The following is a 23,214-nucleotide window of genomic DNA, read 5'->3' as shown; positions in this document are numbered from 1 at the left end:
TCAGGCAACGCTTTTGAAATATCAACAATTCTATATGGGATAAACAAATTGACTATTGAGACATGAACCAAATTTCTGTAGTTTATTATGACACACAAAATACAGTAACTGAGTAAAGAACTTTTCAAGCTTGGGTAATAAGGCCATGTATCACAGAATATTACAGTGCAGAAGAGGCCCTTCGGCTCATCAAGTCTGCACCGATGCATGAAATGCTCTGACCTGGGCACCTAATCCCACTTGCCAGCACTTGGCCCATAGCCTTGAATGTTATGGCATGCAAAGTACTCATCCAGGTACTTTTTAAAGGATGTGAGGCACCCCGCCTCCACCACTTTCCCAGGCAGTGCATTCCTGACTGTCACCACCCTCTGGGTAAAAACATTTTTCCTCAACTCCCCCCTAAACCTCACACCCCTCACTTTTAACTTGTGTCCCCTCGTAACTGACCCTTCAACTAAGGGGAACAGCTGCTCCCTATCCACCCTGTCCATTCCCCTCAATCTTAAACACCTCAATCAGGTTGCCCCCTCAGTCTTCTCTGCTTCAACAAAAACAACCCAAGAGTATCCAACCTCTCTTCATAACTTAAATGTTCCATCCCAGGCAGCACCCAGGTAAATCTCCTCTGCATCCCCTCCAATGCAGTCACATCCTTTCTATAATGTGACAACCAGAACTGCACACACAATTCCAGCTGTGGCCTCACCAAAGCTCTATACATCATTGATGCACTATCAATTACAACGCGGAGACTTCTGAGAGTGAGGGAAAACTAATAGGCTTTTATTCTCTGAGAACAGGAGCACACCCTTTTAGCTGACCTCGTCTGAACTGAGGCAAGAAGGAGGGACCATCACCTTTATACCCCACTCTGGGTGGAAAGGGAGGGGTCCCAGGTGGAAAGGGAGGAGTCTCGGGCCAGGTGCAGCATGGGTGTGTCCAGGTACATACATGTAGTAACAGTGGTTCACCACAATCATGACCTCTCTGCTTTTGTAATCTATACCCCGATTGATAAAGGTGAATGTGCCACACGCCTTTTTCACCACACTATTAACCTGCCTTTCTGCCTTCAGAGATCTATGAACAAACACGCCAAGGTCCCTTTGTTGTTCGGAACTTCCCCGTACCAGACCTTTCATCGAGTACTTCCATGTCAAATTAAAATGTATCAATTTATAAACTTGAACTGAACCATAAATCAGCCTTCTCTAAAGATTGCAATCCAAAATCTCTTAATCCCTCATAAAATATTCCCCACATTCCTTCCATTTTCCTGGTAACATGTCTTTGCAATCTATGAGCTGTATTTCTCTTTGAAAATGTGGATTCCAAACTGTGGATTCAGGCTCCAGATGTGGGCGTAGTAGCAGCTGATAGTGTTTCAGATCTTCAGCTTCAACCCCATTTTACTCCTTGATTTTTTGAGAAACCAAAGTTTGTCTATTTCAGCCTTAACTGTCATAGAATCCTTACAGTGCAGATGAAGGCCATTTGGCCCATCGAATCTATACAGACTCTGACACAGCATCTCACCCAGAACCTATCCTGGTAACCCCACATCTTTATCCTGCTAATCCCCCTAACCAATATATTTGGGACACTTAAGGGGCAATCTAGCATGGTCAATCCACTTAACATTTGGAGCATGGGAGGAAACGCAAACAAGGGGAGGATGTGCAAACTTTACACAGACAATCACCCAAGGTGGAACTGAACCTGGGTCCCTGGAACTTCGATACAGTATCCGAGTGTGGGATTTACTCACTCTGGTACAGTGCGAGAGTGAGGGATTTACTCACTGGATGATGCAGTGTGAGAGTGTGGGATTTACTCTCTGTCTGATACAGTGTGTGAAGTGTGGGATTTACTCACTCGCTGATACAGTGCGAGAGTGTGGGATTTACTCTCTGTTCGGGTGTGAAGGTGAGGATCATTCTGTATCTTTTAGTCACGGGGACTATGCGACTGATGGAGTCATTCTGTCTGTGGTAGTGTTGGAGACTCATTGTGTATTTGCCAGTTAGTGGGGGCTGAGAGTGAGTGCAGGATTCATTCACTCCCTGGGATGATATGCCAGTTTGGGATTAATGTTGTAGCTGTCCTTCTCGGCCACTTTGAGGGGGCTGGGTTTATTCTGTACCTATCAGTCTTTGTAACCATCTGTGAGATTCATCCTGTATTTGTCAGTCTCTGGCAGTGTGAATCACTGTGATATTGATTGGATATCTTTCAGTCTGTGACATTGAATGTGCTCTGCTGCTCAATATGATAGTGGAATTCAGTCTGTATCTGTCAGCTACTGGCACTGAATGGGAATGTGGAGATCATTCTCAAAATCTGGGAATCTTTGACACCAATTCTGCAGCTGTTTAACTTCAGTGCTGTTTGTGAGAGTGGGATTAATTCTGTCAGTTGGTGGTCCTGTCTGAGAGATTGGGATCAATTGTCAGGGCCCTGCATATAAATATATGCTGCCTCTGGCCTGTGTAAGTGAGACACATTGTGAAATATGAGGAACTTCAGTTATTGAGATAAACTGGTGAAGTTGGGACCACGTTCCTTGGAGCCGAGAAGATTGAGAGGAGATTTGATAACAGTATTCAGAATCATGGGGAGTCTGGACAGAGTTGACAGAGAAAAACTGTCCCCATTGTTGGATGGGTTGAGAAGCAGAGGGAACAGATTTACGGGAATTGGGAAAGGGAGGAATGGATACATGAGGAGAAACGTTTTCAAACAGCGAGTGGTTATGGTCTGGGATGTGGGGCCTGACAGTGCATGAGAGGCAGCTTCAATCGAGGCCTTCAAGGAAGAATTGGATTATTGCCTGACAATGAAGAATGTGCAGAGATGTGGGGAGAAGGTGGATGAATGGCCCGAGGTGTGTTACTCACTTGGAGAGCCAGAACTTGACAGGCCAAAAATCCTCTTTCAGTCGTGTAACAAGTGTGTCTCTCTGTGAGTTTGACTGTGTTGATTACGCATATCAGATTCTGGTGCTGTATGTGAATGTGGAATTCATGCTGTGTCTGTCAGGATCTGGTGCTGGATGTGAGTGTGGGATTATTTTAATATAATTCAGTGATCCTCCGTGGGAATGTGGAAAACCCGTTTGAAAATGTGGGTCTGTAACTCCCACTCTTTAATGGATGTATGTTGTTAGAATGTAACCGGTGACAACTTTGATTGGATGTAATGAGACTAATGGGAACAGGATTTAAGGGTCAGCTGACCCAGTAAACCATGGAACCAATTAGAGTGATGTAATAGTCAGCTGACCAGCTGATTCACTATAAATAAGGAACTGTGCAGAATTTTGGAGAGCTTGGATTGGCCCAGGCGAGACCCCGAGTTTGGAGTAATGATGCTTCTTTATCAAACCCTTTCTTTGATTTATAAGTTGGAGTAAGTTTTTGTTGTATTTTCATTAGCTGCATTTTGAAGAGTTCCTTCTGAAGAAACATGTGCTGTTTGTGCACATTTGTGATGATTTCTGACCATGTCAGTAGTACCATATATGTGTGTCAGATTGATTAGTGCCATTCAGGATCAGGTTCTGTCAGTGAGTTCAGTAACAGTCTGTCTCTGTCAGTGTCTGGTAATGAACATGTGCTCGAGAATGATTCTGAATCTGTCGTCTCTGCTGCTCTGACAGTGCGGGATTCATTACATAACCTCAGGCTCTGTGACTGTTTAACAATCTGAGTTCATTCCACGTTGAAATTTCAGCACAGAAACAGACCATTAATGCTGTGGGTTTTAATGGAATTATTGAGAATTTGGCCGAGTATTAAATCACTTTCCATTTGAACACAATTGGGAAGGACCATGGATCTTTTCATCTCACAATCGTTGCAAAGTGAAAGAAAGTGTTATTCAAATTTTATTAATCAAATTGATGCTTTCATCATTCACTCTGGTTGTAAGAACTTTATACTTGAATGTGGAGCTTAGCTTTCACTGTTAGAATATAATATCTGCCATACACTCTATGAGGCATCAGGTTGGGTATGTGATCTGTATCTCAATCTGTACTCATCAAATTTATATGTATTCTTATTTTAATGATCACAGTTGGTGTCTCAGGTTATCCTATCATTCAGTTGTATCTGGCATTTAATTTAATTGCAGCCAATGCTGCAATATTTTAGGACTGACACACTGACAATCTGATAGTGGGTGAGAATTTGGACTGGGATTTATGTATCTCTCTGTCAGCGGTACTGAGTTGGGGTGACATGGAAACAATGTCTGTCTCTCCTGCTCTGACTGATTGTGGATTAAAAAGATATCTCTGGAACCACATCCAGTCCATGCTGGTTCTCCATGCAACAATCCAGTAAGTCTCACTCCCCTGCTCTATCCCCAGAGCCCTATCAGTTTATTTCCCTCAAATGTCCATCCCAATTCATCTTTCAAATTATTCATCGTCTCTGCTTCCACCCTCAGAGGCAGCGACTTCCAGGTTGTTACTCGCTGCATGAGAAGTTCTTCCACACACATCCCCTCTCTGTCTCATCCCAAAGCCTTCAACTTGTGCACCCTAGTCCTTGTATTCTCAGCGAATGGGATCAGCATTTCTTTGTCTACTTGATCCACACCTGGCATAATCCTGTCCACCTCTATCAGATCTCCCCCTCAATCTGCTTTGCTCCAAAAATATCAACCCCAGCTTCTCCAACCTAACATTGTGGCTAAAACCCTCATTGCTGAAACCATTCTGGTTAATCTCCTCTGCACCCGCTGAATGATCCTCACAGGTTTCCTCAAGGGTGCTGAGCAGAACTGGACTCAATACTGCAGCTGTGGTCCAATCAAAACTTTCTAAAGGCTCAGCATAACTTGCATGATTCTGTCCTCAATGCCTGTGTCCTCATGGGGAGGGTCACTAGTGTGGATGGCAGGGGGACAGACATCAGTGTATAGAAGTAGAAAGGAGGAATATCTAGAGGAAGAAGTAGGGCCATATAAGATCAGAGTAGATGAAGAAGGAATCTAAGAGGAATACAAGGACAGGTTTAGAATGCATGTGTGTAATCACACAGTGTGGTGTATCAGGTTGGTGAGTTAGAAGCACAAATAGCATTTGGGAATACAATATACTGGCAATGATGACAATGTGGCTTAGAAATGGAGTGAACCGGGCGATTGCTATTCAATACAATGTGAACAGAAAAGACAGAGAAGGGAAAAAGGTAGGTGTGGTGACAAAGAAATAGAGCAGCAAATCTGGAGGCAGATCATGCATTGCAGATACAGAATTAATTCCATTCTCACACAGACTGACAGGAAGGTTGACCGCATGATCCAGGTGTCTGTGGGTGGTCACTTGGGTAACAGTGATCATTGTATCACAAGCTTGATATTAGCAAGGAACAATCTAAAGTAGCACTTCTGAATGGGAAGAGGACTAACTTCAACGGGAGGAGCTGGGATTGAGCGAGAGTAAAATGGAGCCAAAATCTGACAGGAAAAACTGTAACAGGACAATGGGTGATTTTTCAGGAGATATTTCAGGTACAGACTCGGTATATTCCAATCAGGGTGAAAGGGAGGGGAACCAAAGCCAGAGCTGGATGATGAGGAAGATAGAAAATATAACGAAACAATGAAGAAGCCGCATGATGCATGTCAGAAGAATTCTTCAAGTGAGAACCGCTATACAAAGAGAACAAGAAAATAAATAACAGTACAGTACAGCACAGGAACAGGCCCTTCAGCCCACAAGCCTACGCCGAACACGTTGTACTATCGAGACCATCCACCTGTACCCTTCTATTCCCTCCCTGTTCATATGTCTATACAGATATGTCTTAAATGTCGCGAACATATCTGCCTCAACCAACTCACTTGGCAGTGCATTCCAGGCCTCCACCATCCTTTGTGTAAAAAAACTTCCCCGCACATCTCCACTTAACCTTTCCCCCCTCAGCTTGAACTTGTGCCCCCTTGTAATTGTCATTGTCAAAAAGCTTCCAACTGTTCACCCTATCTATATCCCTCATAATTTTATAAACTTCTATCAGGTCTCCCCTCAGCCTCCGTCTTTCCAGGGAGAACAATCCCATTTTATTTAATCTCTCCTTATAGCTAATACACTCCATCGCAGGCAACATCCTGGCAAACCTTTCTGCACTCTTTCCGAAGCCTCCACATTCCTCTGGTAGTGTGGTGACCAGAATTGAACACAGTATTCCAAATGTGGCCAAACCAACATTTTATGTAACTGTAACATAATTTGCCAACTTTTATACCCGATGCCCCGTCCAATAAAGGCAAGCAAGTCATATGCTTTCTTTACCACCTTTTCCACATGTGCTGCCATGTTTAAGGATCTGTGGATTTGCATGCCCAGATCTCTCTGTGTGTCTTGCTCCTGATGGTTCTGCCATGTATTTTATAGCTCCCATCTGAACTGGACCTACCAAAATGAATCACCTCATTTGTCCGGATTAAATTCCACCTGCCATTTCTCTGCCCAATTTTCCAGCCCAGCTATATCCTGCTGTATTCTCTGACCATCTTCATCCCTATCCCCAACTCCAATCTTTGTATCATCGGCCAACTTGTTAATCAGTTCAGCTACGTTTTCTTCCAAGTCATTTATATATATTACAAACAGCAGAAAACCTGCGGAACACCACTAGTTACAGACCTCCATTCAGAAAAACACCCTTCCATCGCTACCCTCTGTCTTCAAGGCAGTTCTGAATCCATCTGGCTCGTTCACACCGATCTCATGTGATTTAATCTTTTGTACCAGCCTGTTATGAGGGACCTTTTCAAATGCTTCACTAAAGTCAAGGTAGACAACATCCACAGCACTTCCGTCGTCAATCATTTTTGTCACCTCCTCAAAAAACTGAATTAAATGAATGAGACATGACCTCCCTCCTACAAAACCATGCCGTCTGTCGCTAATGAGACCATTCAGTTCCAAATCCTCTCATTAAAAATCTTCCCCAACAATTTCACTATCATTGACGTCAGGCTCACCAGCCTATAATTAACCGGGTTATCCTTGCTACCCTTCTTAAATAATGGGAAAACATTAGCTATCCTCCAATCCTGTAGGACCTCACCTGTGGCCAACGAGGAAACAAAGATTTCTGTTAAAGGCCCAACAATTTAAAATTTTGTCTCCTTCAGCAATCTGGAATAGATGCCATCTGGCCCTGGGAGTTTGTCCACCTTAATGCTTTTTAATTCACCTAACACTTCCTGCCTCATAATTTGTCCCAAAAGGCTTACATATCCCTCTGAGACACCACCAATCAACATGTCCCTCTCCATTGTGAATACCGATGCAAAGTACTCATGAAGGATCTCACCCATTTCCTTTGGTTCTACGCATTATTTCCCTCCTTTGTCCTTAAGTGGACCAACTCTTTCTCGAGCTACCCTCTTGTTCCTAATATCTGTACAAAATGCCTTGGGATTCTCCTTAATTCTGTCTGCCAAGGATATTTCTTGACCCCTTTTTGCCCTCCTAGCTTCCTGTTTGAGTTCTTTTCTACTTTCCCTATATTCTTCAAGTGCTTCATCTGTTTTTTGTTGCCTAGGCCTCATGTATGTATCCTTTTCCTTTTTGATTCGATTCACAATTTCCCTGGTCATCCACGGTTCCCGAATCCTGCCTTTCCTGTCCTTCCTTTTCACAGGCACATTCCAGTCCTGCACTCTGATCAACTGCTCCGTAAAAGACTCCACATGCCAGATGTGGATTTACCCTCAAAGAGCCTCTCCCAAGCAACAGCCTCCAAATCCGACCTAATCTGGTTGCAGTGAGCCTTCCCCCAATTTAGCACCTTTCACCCGAGGACAACACTCGCCCTTTTCCATGAGTATCTGATAGCTACCGGAATTGTGATCACTGTCCGTTGCATGTTCCCTCACTGCAACTTTGATGACCTGGCTGGGCAAATTCCCGAGTACTCGGTCCAGTATAGCCCCCTTTCCAGTCGGACGAGTCACATATTGTTCCAAAAAACCTTCGACACTCTTAAATTCCTCACCATCCGACCCCAAGCACTAAGGGATTTCCAATCAATATGAGGAAAATTAAAGTCTCCCACTGCAACAAACCTTTTATTTCTACATCTGTCCAGAATCTGTTTATATATCCATTCAACTTCCATGGGCTGTAGTGAGGCCTGTAGTACACCCCTATCATAGCGACTTCCCCCTTCCTGTTTCTGAGCTCTACCCACAGCGTCTCATTACATGATTCTTCCAAGTTGTCCTCCCTCTGTACAGCTGTAACATGTTCCCTCACCAGTATTGCAACTCCCACACCTCTTTAACCTTCCCTCTGTCTCGCCTAAAACACTTTATATTCTGGAATATTTAGCAATCAGTCCTGTCCCTTTTTTAACCAAGTCTCCGTTGCTGCAACTACATCCAAGTTCTGCTCATGAATCAGGGCTTTAAGTTCATCTGTCTCCCCCCTTATATTCCTTACATTGAAGCAGTTCAACTCCTGACCTCCAGGTCCACTGAGTTCGACGTCCCCCAGCCTGCTGTTCCTTTTAGCTCGCCTGGCCATAGTCCCACGTTCATCCGTACTGTTCTGATTTCCACTCCCTGCCACATTAGTTGAAACCGACCTGAACCATAGCAGCAAACCTCCCAGCCAGGATGTTGGTGCCCCTTCAGCTCAGGCGTGACCCGTCCTTCTTGGCCAGGCCCCACCTTCCCTGGAAGACATCCCAATGATCCAAAAATCTGAAGCCCTCCTTCCTGCACCAGCTCTTTCGCCACGTGTTCAGGTGCACTATCTCCCTGTTCTTAGCCCCACTCGCACGTGGCACAGGGAGTAATCCTGAGATTACTCTCCGAGAGGTCCTGTTTTTAATCTTCTACCTAACTGCCTAAATTGCTGTTACTCTTTCTACCTATGTCATGCGTGACATCTGTCTGATTTCCCTCCTGTTTTGGGATGCTTTGTATCCACTCAGAGACATCCAGGACCCTGGCACCAGGGAGGCAAACTGCCATTCTGGAGTCGATAGAGTGAGAGTGTGGAATTCACTCTCTATCTGTCCATCTGTTACTGTATGTGAATGTGGAATTAACTCATTCCCGCTATCTGTCAATGTATACATGAGAGCACAATTCACTCTCTGTCAGTCTGTGTTACTGTATTTCAGGGTGGAATTACAGTGAATTTCTTCCTGTCAGTTTATTTGAGAATGGAATCAATTCTCTGATGTGTCAGCCTCTATTAGTGCAAGTCAGTGTGGAATTAACTCGATCAGTCAGTCTCTGTTCCTGTGTTTCAGTGTGCAATTACCTCTCTGTCTTATCCTGAGGATTGATTTGCTCAGTTGGCCGGACAGCGGGGCTGTGATGCGGACCAACCCCAACAGCGTGGGTTCAATTCCCGTACCAGCTGAGGTTATTCATGAAAGGGGAGAGCAGCCTATGGTCATCTGGGACTGTGCTGAACTTAGTTTTTACCTTTCTGTCCATCTTTGTTAGCATGTGTGAATATAGAATTAATTCTGTATCTGTTACTCTCTATTACTGTATGTGAATGGGGCATTAACTCTCTATTCATCTCTGATTTGCATGTGAGGCTGGAAGTAACTATTCTTTATCCTTCACTGCAGTGAGGCATTAACACTGTCAATCTCTGTTACTGTACGTAGGAGTGGAATTGACTCTAAATCAATTCATAACAATTTATCTGCCAGTCCCTGTTACTGTATGGAAGTGGGTCACTGTCAGCTTCGCAAACTGAAGCGAGTGGAGAGACACAGGGATCAGTGCTGGGTTCTCAGCTATTTACAATCTATATTAATGACTCAGGTGAAGGGACAGACCATCACCAAATTTTCAGACAATAGATAGATGGGAAAGCAGGTTGTGAGGAGGACACAGAGTCTGCAAAGGGATCTCTATAGGTTAAGTGAGTGGACACAAATTTGGCAGATGTTTTATACAATCCGAAAGAATGTGAGCACAATAAGGAGTCTCACAACACCAGGTTAAAGTCCAACAGGTTTATTTGGTATCATGAGCTTTCGGAGAGCTGCTCCTTCTTCAGGTGAATCTCATCTGATGAATGAGCAGTGCGCCGAAAGTTTGTGCTACCAAATGAACCATTTGGACTTTAACCTGGTGTTGTGAGACTTCTTACTGTGCCCATTCCAGTCCAACGCCGACATCTCCACATCGTGGGAAAATGTGAGGTTTTCCAGTTTAGTGGGAAGAATAGAAAAGTATAAAATATTCAAATAGAGAGAGACGGCAGAATGTTGCAGTGCAGATGGATTTGGCTGTCCGTGTACACGAATCAGGGAAAGGCACTGATGAAAAGTGGAACTTTTTCAAGGAACAAATACTGGGTGTCCTTGATAGGTATGTCCCTGTCAGGCAGGGAGGAAATGGCCGAGTGAGGGAACCGTGGTTCACAAAAGAGGTGGAATGTCTTGTGAAAAGGAAGAGGGGAGCTTATGTAGGGATGAGGAAACAAGGTTCAGATGGCTCGACTGAGGGTTACAAGTTAGCAAGGAACGAGCTGAAAAAGGGGCTGAGGAGAGCTAGGAGGGGACATGAGAAGTCCTTGGCGGGTCGGATCAAGGAAAACCCCAAGGCTTTTTACTCTTATGTGAGGAATAAAAGAATGACCAGGGTGAGGTTAGGGCCGGTCAAGGACAGTGGTGGGAACTTGTGTATGGAATCAGTAGAGATAGGCGAGGTGATGAATGAATACTTTTCTTCAGTGTTCACCAAGGAGAGGGGCCATGTTTTTCAGGAAGAGAAGGTGTTACAGGCTAATAGGCTGGAGGAAATAGATGTTCGGAGGGAGGATGTATTGGCAGTTTTGAATAAACTGAAGGTCGATAAGTCCCCTGGGCCTGATGAAATGTATCCTAGGATTCTTTGGGAGGCGAGGGATGAGATTGCAGAGCCTTTGGCTTTGATCTTTGGGTCCTCGCTGTCCACGGGGATGGTGCCAGAGGACTGGAGAGTGGCAAATGTTGTTCCTCTGTTTAAGAAAGGGAATAGAAATGACCCTGGTAATTATAGACCGGTTAGTCTGACTTCGGTGGTTGGTAAATTGATGGAAAAGGTCCTAAGGGATGGGATTTACGACCATTTAGAAAGATGCGGATTAATCCGGGATAGTCAGCACGGATTTGTGAAGGGCAAATCGTGCCTCACAAATTTGATAGAATTTTTTGAGGAGGTAACTAGGTGTGTTGATGAAGGTAGGGCGGTTGATGTCATATACATGGATTTTAGTAAGGCGTTTGATAAGGTCCCCCATGGTCGGCTTATGATGAAAGTAAGGAGGTGTGGGATAGAGGGAAAGTTGGCCGATTGGATAGGTAACTGGCTGTCTGATCGAAGACAGAGGGTGGTGGATGGAAAATTTTCGGACTGGAGGCAGGTTGCTAGCGGAGTGCCGCAGGGATCGGTGCTTGGTCCTCTGCTCTTTGTGATTTTTATTAATGACTTAGAGGAGGGGGCTGAAGGGTGAATCAGTAAATTTGCTGATGACACCAAGATTGGTGGAGTAGTGGATGAGGTGGAGGGGTGTTGTAGGCTGCAAAGAGACATAGATAGGATGCAAAGCTGGGCTGAAAAATGGCAAATGGAGTTTAACCCTGATAAATGTGAGGTGATTCATTTTGGTAGGACTAATTTAAATGTGGATTACAGGGTCAAAGGTAGGGTTCTGAAGACTGTGGAGGAACAGAGAGATCTTGGGGTCCATATCCACAGATCTCTAAAGGTTGCCACTCAAGTGGATAGAGCTGTGAAGAAGGCATATAGTGTGTTAGCTTTTATTAACAGGGGGTTGGAGTTTAAGAGCCGTGGGGTTATGCTGCAACTGTACAGGACCTTGGTGAGACCGCATTTGGAATATTGCGTGCAGTTCTGGTCACCTCACTATAAGAAGGATGTGGAAGCGCTGGAAAGAGTGCAGAGGAGATTTACCAGGATGCTGCCTGGTTTGGAGTGTCGGTCTTATGAGGAAAGGTTGAGGGAGCTGGGGCTGTTCTCTCTGGAGCGGAGGAGATTGAGGGGAGACTTAATAGAGGTTTATAAAATGATGAAGGGGATAGATCGAGTGAACGTTCAAAGACTATTTCCTCGGGTGGATGGAGCTATTACGAGGGGGCATAACTATAGGGTTCATGGTGGGAGATATAGGAAGGATATCAGAGGTAGGTTCTTTACGCAGAAAGTGGTCAGGGTGTGGAATGGACTGCCTGCAGTGATAGTGGAGTCAGACACTTTAGGAACATTTAAGCGGTTATTGGATAGGCACATGGAGCACACCAGGATGGTAGGGAGTGGGATAGCTTGATCTTGGTTTCAGATGAAGGTCGGCACAACATCGTGGGCCGAAGGGCCTGTTCTGTGCTGTACTGTTCTATGTTCTATGTTCTATCATAATAAGTTAATGAACAGGTTCAGCAAGTATTAGGAAGGCAAATGGAATGTTGATCTTTATTCCAAAGGGGCTGGAGTATAAAAGTAGGAAAGTCTTGTTACAACTACAGGGCATTGGTGAGACAACATCAAGAGTACTGTGTAAAGTTTTCATCTTCTTACTATCGGAGGGATATACTTGCATTGGAGGCAGTTCAGTGAGGATTCACTGGGCTGATTCCTGAGATGAAGGCGTTATCTTAAGAGGAAAATTTAAACAAGTTTGACCAATTCTCATTGGAGAAGAATGAGAGACGATTGTACTAAAACATACAAGATTCTGAGTGCCTTGACAGGATAGATGCTGAGGGGGATATTGCAATGTGTTGGAGAAACTAAAATTGAAGGCACAGTTTAAAGATAAAACATATCCAAATTAAGATGGCGATTAGGAGGAATTACTTCTTTTAATGGATCTTTACTTTTTGGCATTGAATAGATTCAATCCTGAGTTACACAGTTTTGATCTACAAGAGAATCAAGAGTTATGGGGACAGACACTGCAGTTGAGGCCACAATCAGATCAGCCATGATCTTACAGAATGGCAGAGCAGGCCTGATGGGCTGAATGGCCTTCTCCTGCTCCTTTTTCTTACGTTCTGATATTACTCTTTTTCTGTCAGTCTCTGTTACAGTATTTCAGTGTGGAATTAACTCAGTCTGATACTGCATATGAATGTGCCCATGTGAATCTGCCCAACACTTATTGTATGTCAGAGTGCAATGTCTCTATAACGGTACAAGACACAGTTAATGACTTTTGATCAGAAGTGTTTGGACCCTATTGTTCTCAGATGTTAAGGTTACGGTTAAACCCGCCACTTTCTCCTGCTTTTGCACACCAAAGTCACTCTTTTAACAAGAACATACCTTCACAGAAACTGAGGGACTGAGTTCCACAAACAACATTCTGCCTGATTCAAGAGCTCTTCATTTGGCTCCTTCAAGCCTCGGTTTTCTGAGCAACAGCTGCAATATTTCACTGGTGGACACTGGGAATCTGAGACAAGATGAAAATTCTGCAAATACAGAAATCAGGCAGCATTTGTGGAGAAAGAAACAGAGTTCACGTTTCAGCTCTCTGACAATCAGCCTGCAATAAAACAATTGTTGATACCGGCTAATGGCGACCACAGTTCCCACATGGGGAGGTAATGGTGTACTGGTATTATCGCTAAACTCGTGATCGAGAGATCCATTGTAATGCATTGGGACCTGAATATCACCACAGCAGAGAGTGACATTTGAACTCAATAAAAAGCTGGAATTAAAGGTCTAATGAAGGGCATGTTGTAAAAAACGCACTTGGTTCACTGATACCCCTTGAGGGAGGCATTTCTGCCCACATGTGACTCCAGACCCCCAGTATGTTTTTGACGCTTTAATGCCCCCTGAAATGGCCGAAGATGCCACTCAGTTCAAAGGTAATTAGTGCAATGAATGCTGGCCAAGCCAGTGACGCACACATCACATGAATGAATAAAACAATTATCTGCACCCAGAAAGCGCTCTATCCCACACACTGACTTGCCCAGGCACTGAGAGTGGGCATGCTCCCCAGGGGCAGCTGCGGGGCAATCGGTGCAGGAACTTTCCCCACTGCCACTTGTCTCCCATTCCACCAAGCTGCCTGTGTCCTTTTGAAGTTTCCCACTTTCCTCCTCACAGTTGCCAATGCCTCCAAGTTTGGTGGCGTGTGGAAATGTTGAGCTTGTGTCCTGTACACCAAGGTGTGTGTCATTAATATATATCAGGAAGAGCAGGGCTCCTAACACCGAGCCCTGGGGAACTCCACTGGAAACCTTCCTCCAGTCTGAGAAACAACCATTAACCACTGCTCTCTGTTTCCTCTCACTCACACTGTTCCATATGGGGCGGTGAGGATGGCCTCGCTGCACCATCCGCTTTATGGTGCCGTGCTCTCGCCGCCGGGCGCCTCTGCTCCGGCCTCTAGACTCGGTATTACTGCGGCTGCGCGCGGCCACGCCGATCTTCCGGGAACCGCACCGCGCCTGCTCCGCGCAGCCACACGGTTCCCGGGGGCGCGGCCTAATAGAGCCTGCGCTGTGCGGACCATTCTGAATGAGATAGACGAAATTCACCCCCGCGCTGTATCCTGGGTTACACAGGCCACCATTGCATTGAATAAAACAGCACATGGAATTATATTTCAAATCATCCGCATTCCACCTGAGATTTGGTATCGCTTTGGAGCAATACTTCCTCTTGTCTAAAAATTCAAACTCAAAATGTATTTCTATCTTATTTGTCCAATGACATTTTAAATTTACTGTTCATTCTGATTCGCTTGGATTACAGGCAATTTATTCAGGATCATAAGTCTCGCTGCCCAATGTAACATCAAATATGTTCCCTGACGGTTTTCTTATTTTGTATCATTCACCAGGAATCTGTGCCGTTGGTTCACATAAATAATTTATTCCCAATTACTCTATTGAAACTGATCATGATTTTAATAACCTCTCTCAAAACTCCTCGGAATCTCAGCACTGACGCCACATAGTATGAATGCAGGAAGTATGAATTAAATTTCGAAGTTCTGGAATTACATAACACGTCAGTGCTGCGGAGACAAACAAAGTTAATGGTGAATATTTCAGATCAATGTATTTTCATCAGAACTGGTGGATGTTAGAAATGTAAAACATTACAGGCAAATGGAGAGGAGAGAGGCTCATGTGTAAAGGAACAAAATGGAAGGTCTGTGACCGTTTGGACCAAACATGTTTTAAATAAGGAGAGTTAGTGACACAATCAAATGGGATAATCACCAGACACATAAACGTGGAAGAATCTGTATAGAGCAGGGGTGCTCTGAACTTCCTTGGAAGGGGCTTGGGGCTCCGAAAGCTTGTGTGGCTTTTGCCACCAAATAAACCTGTTGCACTTTAACTTGGTGTTGTTAAACTTCTTCCTTGGAACACCAGCAAAGACCAAGGACAGAGTGATCATGTGAGAGTAAGACGCACAATGAAAATGACAGGCTGGCAGAAACTCTGATCAGAAATTGAATCATCCTTATGGACTGGTTTGCAATGTTCCAACTGTGGGACATGGGAATGACACACTTGACAGCCCTGCCAGCCACAGAGGGGTGAGAGGATTCATTGAGGAAAGGGAAGAAATATCAGAAGTTCTTGAATGGAAGGTCGCATTATCTCTCGTCACAGTTCAGTGTTTAGATACATACAATGCAGGAGAAATAGCTTTTTCAACATTTTTTTGTCCAATTTTTCAATGCTAATGATGGGTCGATTGAGTGACTGCAATGTGCTCTCCATTGGGTAGATTGAGTGACTGTTTTGTGGAACACCTCCCATCAGTCCATAAACATCAACAAAGAACAAAGAAAATGACAGCACTGGAACAGGCCCATCGGCCCTTCAAGCCATCACCGACCATGCTGCCCGTCTGAACTAAAACCCCCTCCCATGCCGGAGACCATAATCCTCTATTCCCATCTTCTGTATATATTTGTCAAGTCGCCCCTTAAAAGTCACTATCTTATCTGCTTCCACTACCTCCCCCAGCAGCGAGTTCCAGGCACCCACCACACTCTGTGTAAAAACACTTGCATTGTACATCTCTCTTAAACGTTGCCCCTTGCACCTTAAATCTATGCCCCCTGGGAATTGACTCTTCTACCCTGGGAAAGTGCTTCTGAGGGTCCAATCCTGAACTGGAATCCTAAATCTAAACAAAGTAACCTCGGAAGGTATGAGGGGTGAATTTGCTAAAATAGGTTATGGATTAATAGATTAATCAAATGGCATGACGGTGGATAGGCAATGGCTAGTATTTAAGTCATAGTTGTATGCAATGAACGTAAACATAACAGGAAATTATTGGAAAAAAATTCTGAGGGACAAGATTTACTCACATTTAAGGGCGGCACGGTGGCACACTGGTTACCCTGCTGACTCGCAACTCCAGTGACCTGGGTTCAATTCCGGTCTTGTGTCCTTGTCTGTGCAGAGTCTGCATGTTCTTTCTGTGTTTGTGCAGGTTTCCTACAAGTACACCAATTTCCTCCCACAGTCCAAAAGACGTGCTGGTAAGCTGCAATGACCATGCTAAAATCTACCTCAGTACCTGAACAGACGCTGGAGCGTGGTGACTGGGGGATTTTCACGGTAACTTCATTGTGGTGTTAATGTAAGCCTACTTTTTACTAATAAATAATTGCTTCTTTCCTTGCATTATTCCTTTCTGGCACGAAAACATAACTGGTGAAATGGTCCAAACATGGCGAGCAAAATAAATTAAATAGTCTTGGATTCAAAGAAGAACTTAAGAACTTGGAGCAGGAGTGGTCCATTTGTCCCCTCGAGCCTGCTCCGCCATTCAATAAGATCATGGCTGATCTTTTCAGGAAAACTTCACACAAATGATCAGTCGGTGCATTCTCCTTTGCCTGTGTATGATCTTGTGTATCCTGACAGTCTCTCGCTGTTTTTGTGTGTATTTCTGTTATTGTTCCATTCTTGGTGTTTAGACAGTGAAATTGTGCCGCTAGGCGGAGCTGCTGGGCACATTTGCTGTCATTAAACAGCAATACGAAAGTGATTTTTTTTGCTTTGCTATAGCGCAACAATAATAAACAGAAACTTGTTGGTTGATAGCAGAGTGGCGCAGCGGAAGCGTGCTGGGCCCATAACCCAGAGGTCGATGGATCGAAACTATTTGCTATTTACGTTTTCAGGATCAGTTAAAAAAAAATTGCTGCTCCCCGCAAGTATCACTGCTATTTCTTTACAGGCTACAGTTATTTTCATCAGCTCTCGCTTGCAATCAACAATTTAGTTTGCAACATGCTCACTGTTGTAAATGCCACAAACACAGGTTTTCTCTTTTTATCTCAGGGCATTTATGACAGAGAAATGACCCAAAAATCATAGAATCCCTATAGCGCTGAAGAAGGCCATGGGGCCCATCGAGACTGCACCAACTCTCCGACAGAGCATCCCACCTCGGCTCTTTACCCACAGCCCCACGCATCTACCCCGCTAATCTACTTAACCTGCACTTCTTACGACACCAGGCACAATCTAGCATGGCCAGTCCACCCAGCCTGCACATCTTTGGACTGTGGAAGGAAACTAGAATATCTGGTTTCCAGACATAGCTTGCCTGGGTAAATGCAGCTTCAACAACACTGGCCGTTTGACACCATCCAGTACAAAATATCTGACTTAATTTGCTTCCATCCACAAACATTCAATCCCTCCAACACCGACAAAAAGGGACAGAAGTGTGCACTATCCAAAAGATGCACTGCAGGAATTCACAAAGGCTCATTTGACAGCACCTTCCAAACCCACCTTGACTATGGCCTGAAAGGAAAAGGGCAGCAGACATATCAGAACAACACCACCTGGAATTCTCCCTCCATACAACTCACTATCCGGACTTGGAAATATATTGTCATTCCTTCAGCGTCAGCAGATAAGAATCCAGGGAGTTTGCATTCCACCCACCCCACCCCCTCCCCCCAAACAGCACTGTGGGTGTACCTGCATGACATTGATGCCAGCAGTCGAAGCATGCAGTTCAGATGAGCAATAAATCCTGACCAAACCAGCAATGCCCGAATCCGAAGAATGCACAGAATGAAATAAAAACAACTGATCAAAAAGGTTCCTCCTCATCTCCGTCTTAACTGGGAGATCATTTAAAAAACAAACTCTGCTTTTCTGGTCCCATTGTCAGTGTAATTCTGAGCACAATCGGGATTGTTTAGTCAACGTTGTCCCATTGCAGAATCATATTGTGCAGTAGTGACCTGCCTGGTGGTGTATATGGTACGATTTGTCCCTATGATTCACTGCATCCCCGTAGATATGGGCTGCCCAAGTCACACAATCAGTGTTAGAATTAATTCACATGTTTCAGTATCTGGTACCATTCTGTATCTGAATTTGTCTGGCGTTGTTTCTGAGGGTGTCTCACACTCATGAAGTGTGTGAGTGTGGGATCATTCTAGATCTGTCAATGCCTCTCTATGTCTGTGATAATTTTATATAAATGTTGGAATCATCAATACCTTTAAGTCCCCTGGTGCTGTTTGTGAAACATATGCTTTATGTTCCCTGGTACTGTTTGTAGAACATCAGCTTAATGCTGTACCTATCAGCGGAACTAATTATGTTTGCAAGTCTATACTGCTGTTTAAACTGATGGTTTCAGTTGAGATTTTTCAGTCACGTCTCTCTCTCTCTCTCTCTGATAGTCCATTTGTATTCATTACTCAATGTGAGACTGGGATTCTTTCCAAATCTCTCAGTGATACAATTGGTGTGTGCAATGTTTTTCGTATCACTCATGACAGCTCCAGTGAGTGAGTGCAGTGAACAGCCTGTATATTTCAGCTCCTGACACTGAACACGTGATTGAGAACGATTCTCTTATCTATCAGTCTTTGCTATTTCGTGTTAGTTTCGGATGAATTAAATCACATTCAGTCCCTGGGACTACTTATAAGTTTGGATTAATTCCAAATAACTTTCCAGCACAGAAACAGGCCACTGATGCAGTAGGTTTTAAACAGACAATGTGAGTGAGTTTCGGTCCAGCATTAAATCTCTGTCAGTGTGAACACAATTGTGAAAGATAATGTATCCTTCAATCTGATACTGGATTGCTATGCAAGTTTCACTCAGGTTGTTCACCTTGATTTGATCTGTGACACTCAGTCGGATTCCAAATAAGAATTTTGACATGAATACAAAATGGAGTCCAACCTGGAATTGGACAGTGTCTTCCATCTGGCCCAACATGAGTGAGGATTTAGGATGAGTTAATAATTTATATTTCAGTTCATAGTCATCAAATTGATATTGCAACTTTTAGTTTCATAATCTGGGTGAGTTTTCAATGGAATCTGAGTTGTATCCCAGGTTAGACGAGCTTTCAGAATATCCCAATCTGAGAATCTGTACTTCAGATTTGGATTTGTATCGAATATATTTGTGAGGACTCACTATGAGGATTAGTACAGTAACTTCTAAACCCCTGATGTGGGTGATATGACTGGTATTGAACTCGAATCTCAGTGCATTATTAAGGTTAATTGTCTAATTTTTAACCGAAAACCATCTGTCAGTTTTATCTGATATTTAATTTGGAGCTGAGGCTGCACTATTGTGGGATTGACACAGTGATGATCTGATTGTGGATGACAATTTGGATTGGGCTTTATGGATCCCCCTATCAGTGGTACAGTGGAGTTTAATTTAGATAAATGCAAGTGATGCATTTTCATAGATCGAATCAGGGCAGGACTACGAAGTTAATGGTAGGGCATTGGGGAGGGTATAGAACAAAGAGATCTCGGGGTACATGTTCACAGCTCATTGAAAGTGGAGTCACAGGTGGACAGAGTGGTGAAGAAGGCATTCGGCATGCTTGGTTTCATTGGTCAGAACATTGAATACAGGAGTTGGGACGTCTTTTGAAGTTGTATAAGACATTGGTAAGGCCACATTTGGAATACTGTGTATAGTTCTGGTCACCCTAATATAGAAAGCACAGAAAAGATTTACTCAGACCCTACCAGAACTTGATGGTTTGCGTTATAAGGAGAGGCTGGATAGACTGGGATTTCTTTCTCTGGAGCATAGTCGGCTTCGGGGTGATCTTAGAGGTCCATAAAATAATGAGGGGCACAGGTCAGTTCGACAGTCAAGATATTTTTCCAAAAGTAGGGGAGTCTAAAACTAGAGGACATAGGTTTAAGGTGAGAGGGCAGCGGTACAAAAGGGAAGTGAGGGGCAATTGTTTCACACAGAGGGTGGTGAGTGTCTGGAACGAGCTGCCAGAGGTAGTAATGGAGGAGTATAAAATTTTGTTTTTTAAAAAGCGTTTAGACAGTTACACGAGTAAGTGGCTATTGAGGGATATGAGCCAAGTGCGGGCAATTGGGACTAGTTTAGCCGTTAAAAAAGGGTGTCATGGACAAGTTGGGCCGAAGGGCCTATTTCCATGCTGTAAACCTCTATGACTCGATGGTACAGAGTTTGATTTGATTACTTCTTGTTTCATGAATTGGTATGCAGTGAAAATCTTGTTTCTTGCGCGCTATACAGACAAAGCATACCGTTCATGGAGTAGATAGGGGAGAACGAAAGGAGAGGGTGCAGAATGTAGTGTTAAAAATCCATTTGCCAAGAGTGGGGTTCAAACCCATTGGATCTATAAATCCAACGCCTTAACCACTCGACCATCCTGGTACGAGAGCTGGGCATGATATGGACACAACACCTGTCTCTGCTGCTGTTTGAGCAGTGACTTGAAAAGGCGTCTCTGGAATTATTTCTGCTGTCTGAGACTGAGCTCCGTCAGTGACAATGTACGGACTGTGTGTGAGAAGGTGCTGGCGACTCTCTTCTCTGTAACTTGTGCGGAGGAAATATCACATTTATTATGGTTCATTCAAATATTTGTCTGTGGAAACAAAGTACATTCAATAACTCAAATACAGATTCCGTCAGTTTAATCTCTATTAATAATCATTGTGAGCGGTTTGTGAGGTGCAGCCAGACTCCAGCTCTGATTGGTCACTCACATTTCAATCACATTCTTAACCAATCGGAGAGCCAGGTAGAAGAAATGGGAGGCTTTGATTGGTTCACATTTTGAAACTGGAAAAACCCGCCAATTTCAGTGCAGGAAAAATACAAAATACCGGAACGCCTGAATGTTCAGGAAACTATTTCAATCTCACACTTTATAATCTGTTTATTGTATTTTCCCTCAGAATCCTGGCGCAATTTTAGGAACAGTTTGAATTTCTCAATCTCTTATCTGTAACCGGCGGTAATCAGACCCCGTTCAGCAATTTAAAACGGAGCAAATCTCAGCTCAGTGGATAAGCAGAAACGTAGAGATTACCAACCAACTCCTTCACACAGGCTTCACAGGGACAGAGAGAAACGGCTGATTTCTGATCCTATCCCCTGAAAGCGGCCGGGAATGTTACAATGGGAAGTGCGGAGAGAATCCCCGCCGGTGGAACAGGCAGCTTTGTGTCCGGAGAATAGGGAGCGCCGGGGGGAGGCAGATCTTAAAGCGCTGCAATGAACTCAGGTCCTGTGTGTGCACAAATCTGGCTGATTCCGTCCTCTGGGAAAGCTGCGGAATAAACAGATCAGCCCGAAAATAACCTTTTGATTTCCGTCTATACTCTGTTGCGGGAGCGGCTCCCAGATCACCCGAAATAACGAATAAATAATCGTATTATGAATTTAATTCTGCTGCTGCGAAACTGTGAATATAGTTATCATTAAATCTAAAGAACTACCTTCCGATGTGGTGTTTCTCCTCATTGTCCATCATAAATCCCAGACTAGAATTTAACATCCGCGCTCAGTTCAGTTTGATCGTCCCTTCAATGTGAAAGTGTGTGTGAGGGGCGGGTATGAAGTCCCATTCACAGCATTCTGCACCGGGACAAATCTCTATCCTCCAGAAAGACATTTCTCATTCACTCAATAAGGGAAAAGATGGCGCAGCTTTTTCACAGAGATTGTGGGTGGCTCTTAAAAGAGCCGTTGTGTTTGGAGTGTTTTTCAGTCCATGGGGAGTTTTACTTGGAGCTGGTGTACTTGGTCACCGCCTTTGTCCCTTCCGACACGGCGTGCTTGGCCAGTTCCCCGGGCAGCAGCAGGCGCACGGCGGTCTGGATCTCCCGGGAGCTGATGGTGCTGCGCTTGTTGTAATGGGCCAGGCGGGAAGCCTCACCCGCGATGCGCTCGAAAATATCGTTGACGAACGAGTTCATGATGCTCATGGCCTTGGAGGAGATGCCGGTGTCGGGGTGAACTTGCTTCATCACTTTGTAGATGTAGATGGAGTAACTCTCCTTCCTCGACCTTCGCCGCTTCTTCCCGCCCTTTGTTCCCGGTTTCTTAATCACTTTCTTCGCTCCCTTCTTGGCAGCTGGTTTCGATGTTGGTTTCTTCTCATCAGGCATCTTCAATTTCACACAGAAATAAAACAAACCCCTTCCGAGCGCTGATTAAATAGACAGTCCCACAGAACTATGCTAATGAGGAATTGGGAAAGCAATGATTGTGATTGGACATTTTGAAAGTTATTACAGTCACTTATCAGGGATTCAATTGAGTGGATATGAAAACAGACCAATCAGATTGAGGAGTTTCCGCCAATCACAAGCCCCCTTACCACAATCAGGAAATACATTTCACAAAGAATGTCCAGCGCCAGTTTCTCAGTGTGTAAAGATCCACCGGGAAATGTCGCCTGGCTGTCGGTGTGAGGGACCCTTCTCCACAGAGGGACTGTGCGGGAGTGTGGGATTCCTTCCGGAACTGTGAATCTCTGGTAATGTGCGTGAGTGTGGGATTTACTCACTCTCTCTGATACAGTGTGTGAGTGTGGGATTTACTCACTCTCTGATACAGTGTGTGAGTGTGGGATTTACTCACTCTCTGACACAGTGTGAGAGTGTGGGAGTTACTCTCTGATGCAGTGTGTGTCTGCATGGGATTAATTCACTGTTTGTAAGTATGGAGTACATTATGTGAGTTTGGAAATCATGTATCTGACTTGCTCTGACCATGTTTGAGTGTTGGATTCATTCTATATTTGAGTATTGGACTCATTTGTTTCTGGGGATTCATTGTGTATCTGTTCGATAGTGAGGCATGTGAGTGAGTGTATTGATTCTCTCCCTGGGGATAGAAGACAGTGCTGAATTAACTGTGCATGTGTCACATTCAC

The 23,214-nt window shown here is 44.2% G+C and overlaps 1 protein-coding gene, 1 long non-coding RNA gene and 1 pseudogene across 2 annotated transcripts in view; all 3 read right to left on the bottom strand.

The window, feature by feature from the left end:
- LOC144485064 (uncharacterized) overlaps positions 1–23,214 on the bottom strand; it is a 213,841-nt gene that overhangs the window by 146,114 nt on the left and 44,513 nt on the right. The gene's annotated exons all lie outside the window — the stretch shown is intronic.
- On the bottom strand, positions 5,538–14,359 carry LOC144485076 (uncharacterized). Its single transcript, XR_013496145.1, has 3 exons — positions 14,313–14,359; positions 13,324–13,453; positions 5,538–5,664 (listed from the first exon to the last, which is right to left on the bottom strand). It is a non-coding gene; the product is annotated as an uncharacterized LOC144485076 (long non-coding RNA).
- Positions 21,642–22,444, bottom strand: LOC144485042 (histone H2B pseudogene; annotated as a pseudogene).

The sequence above is a fragment of the Mustelus asterias genome, unplaced genomic scaffold (assembly GCF_964213995.1).
Source record: "Mustelus asterias unplaced genomic scaffold, sMusAst1.hap1.1 HAP1_SCAFFOLD_152, whole genome shotgun sequence".
Taxonomy (NCBI): domain Eukaryota; kingdom Metazoa; phylum Chordata; class Chondrichthyes; order Carcharhiniformes; family Triakidae; genus Mustelus; species Mustelus asterias.
The sequence above is the reverse complement of the archived record's forward strand: the minus strand, read 5'-3'. Positions and strand labels throughout refer to the sequence as shown.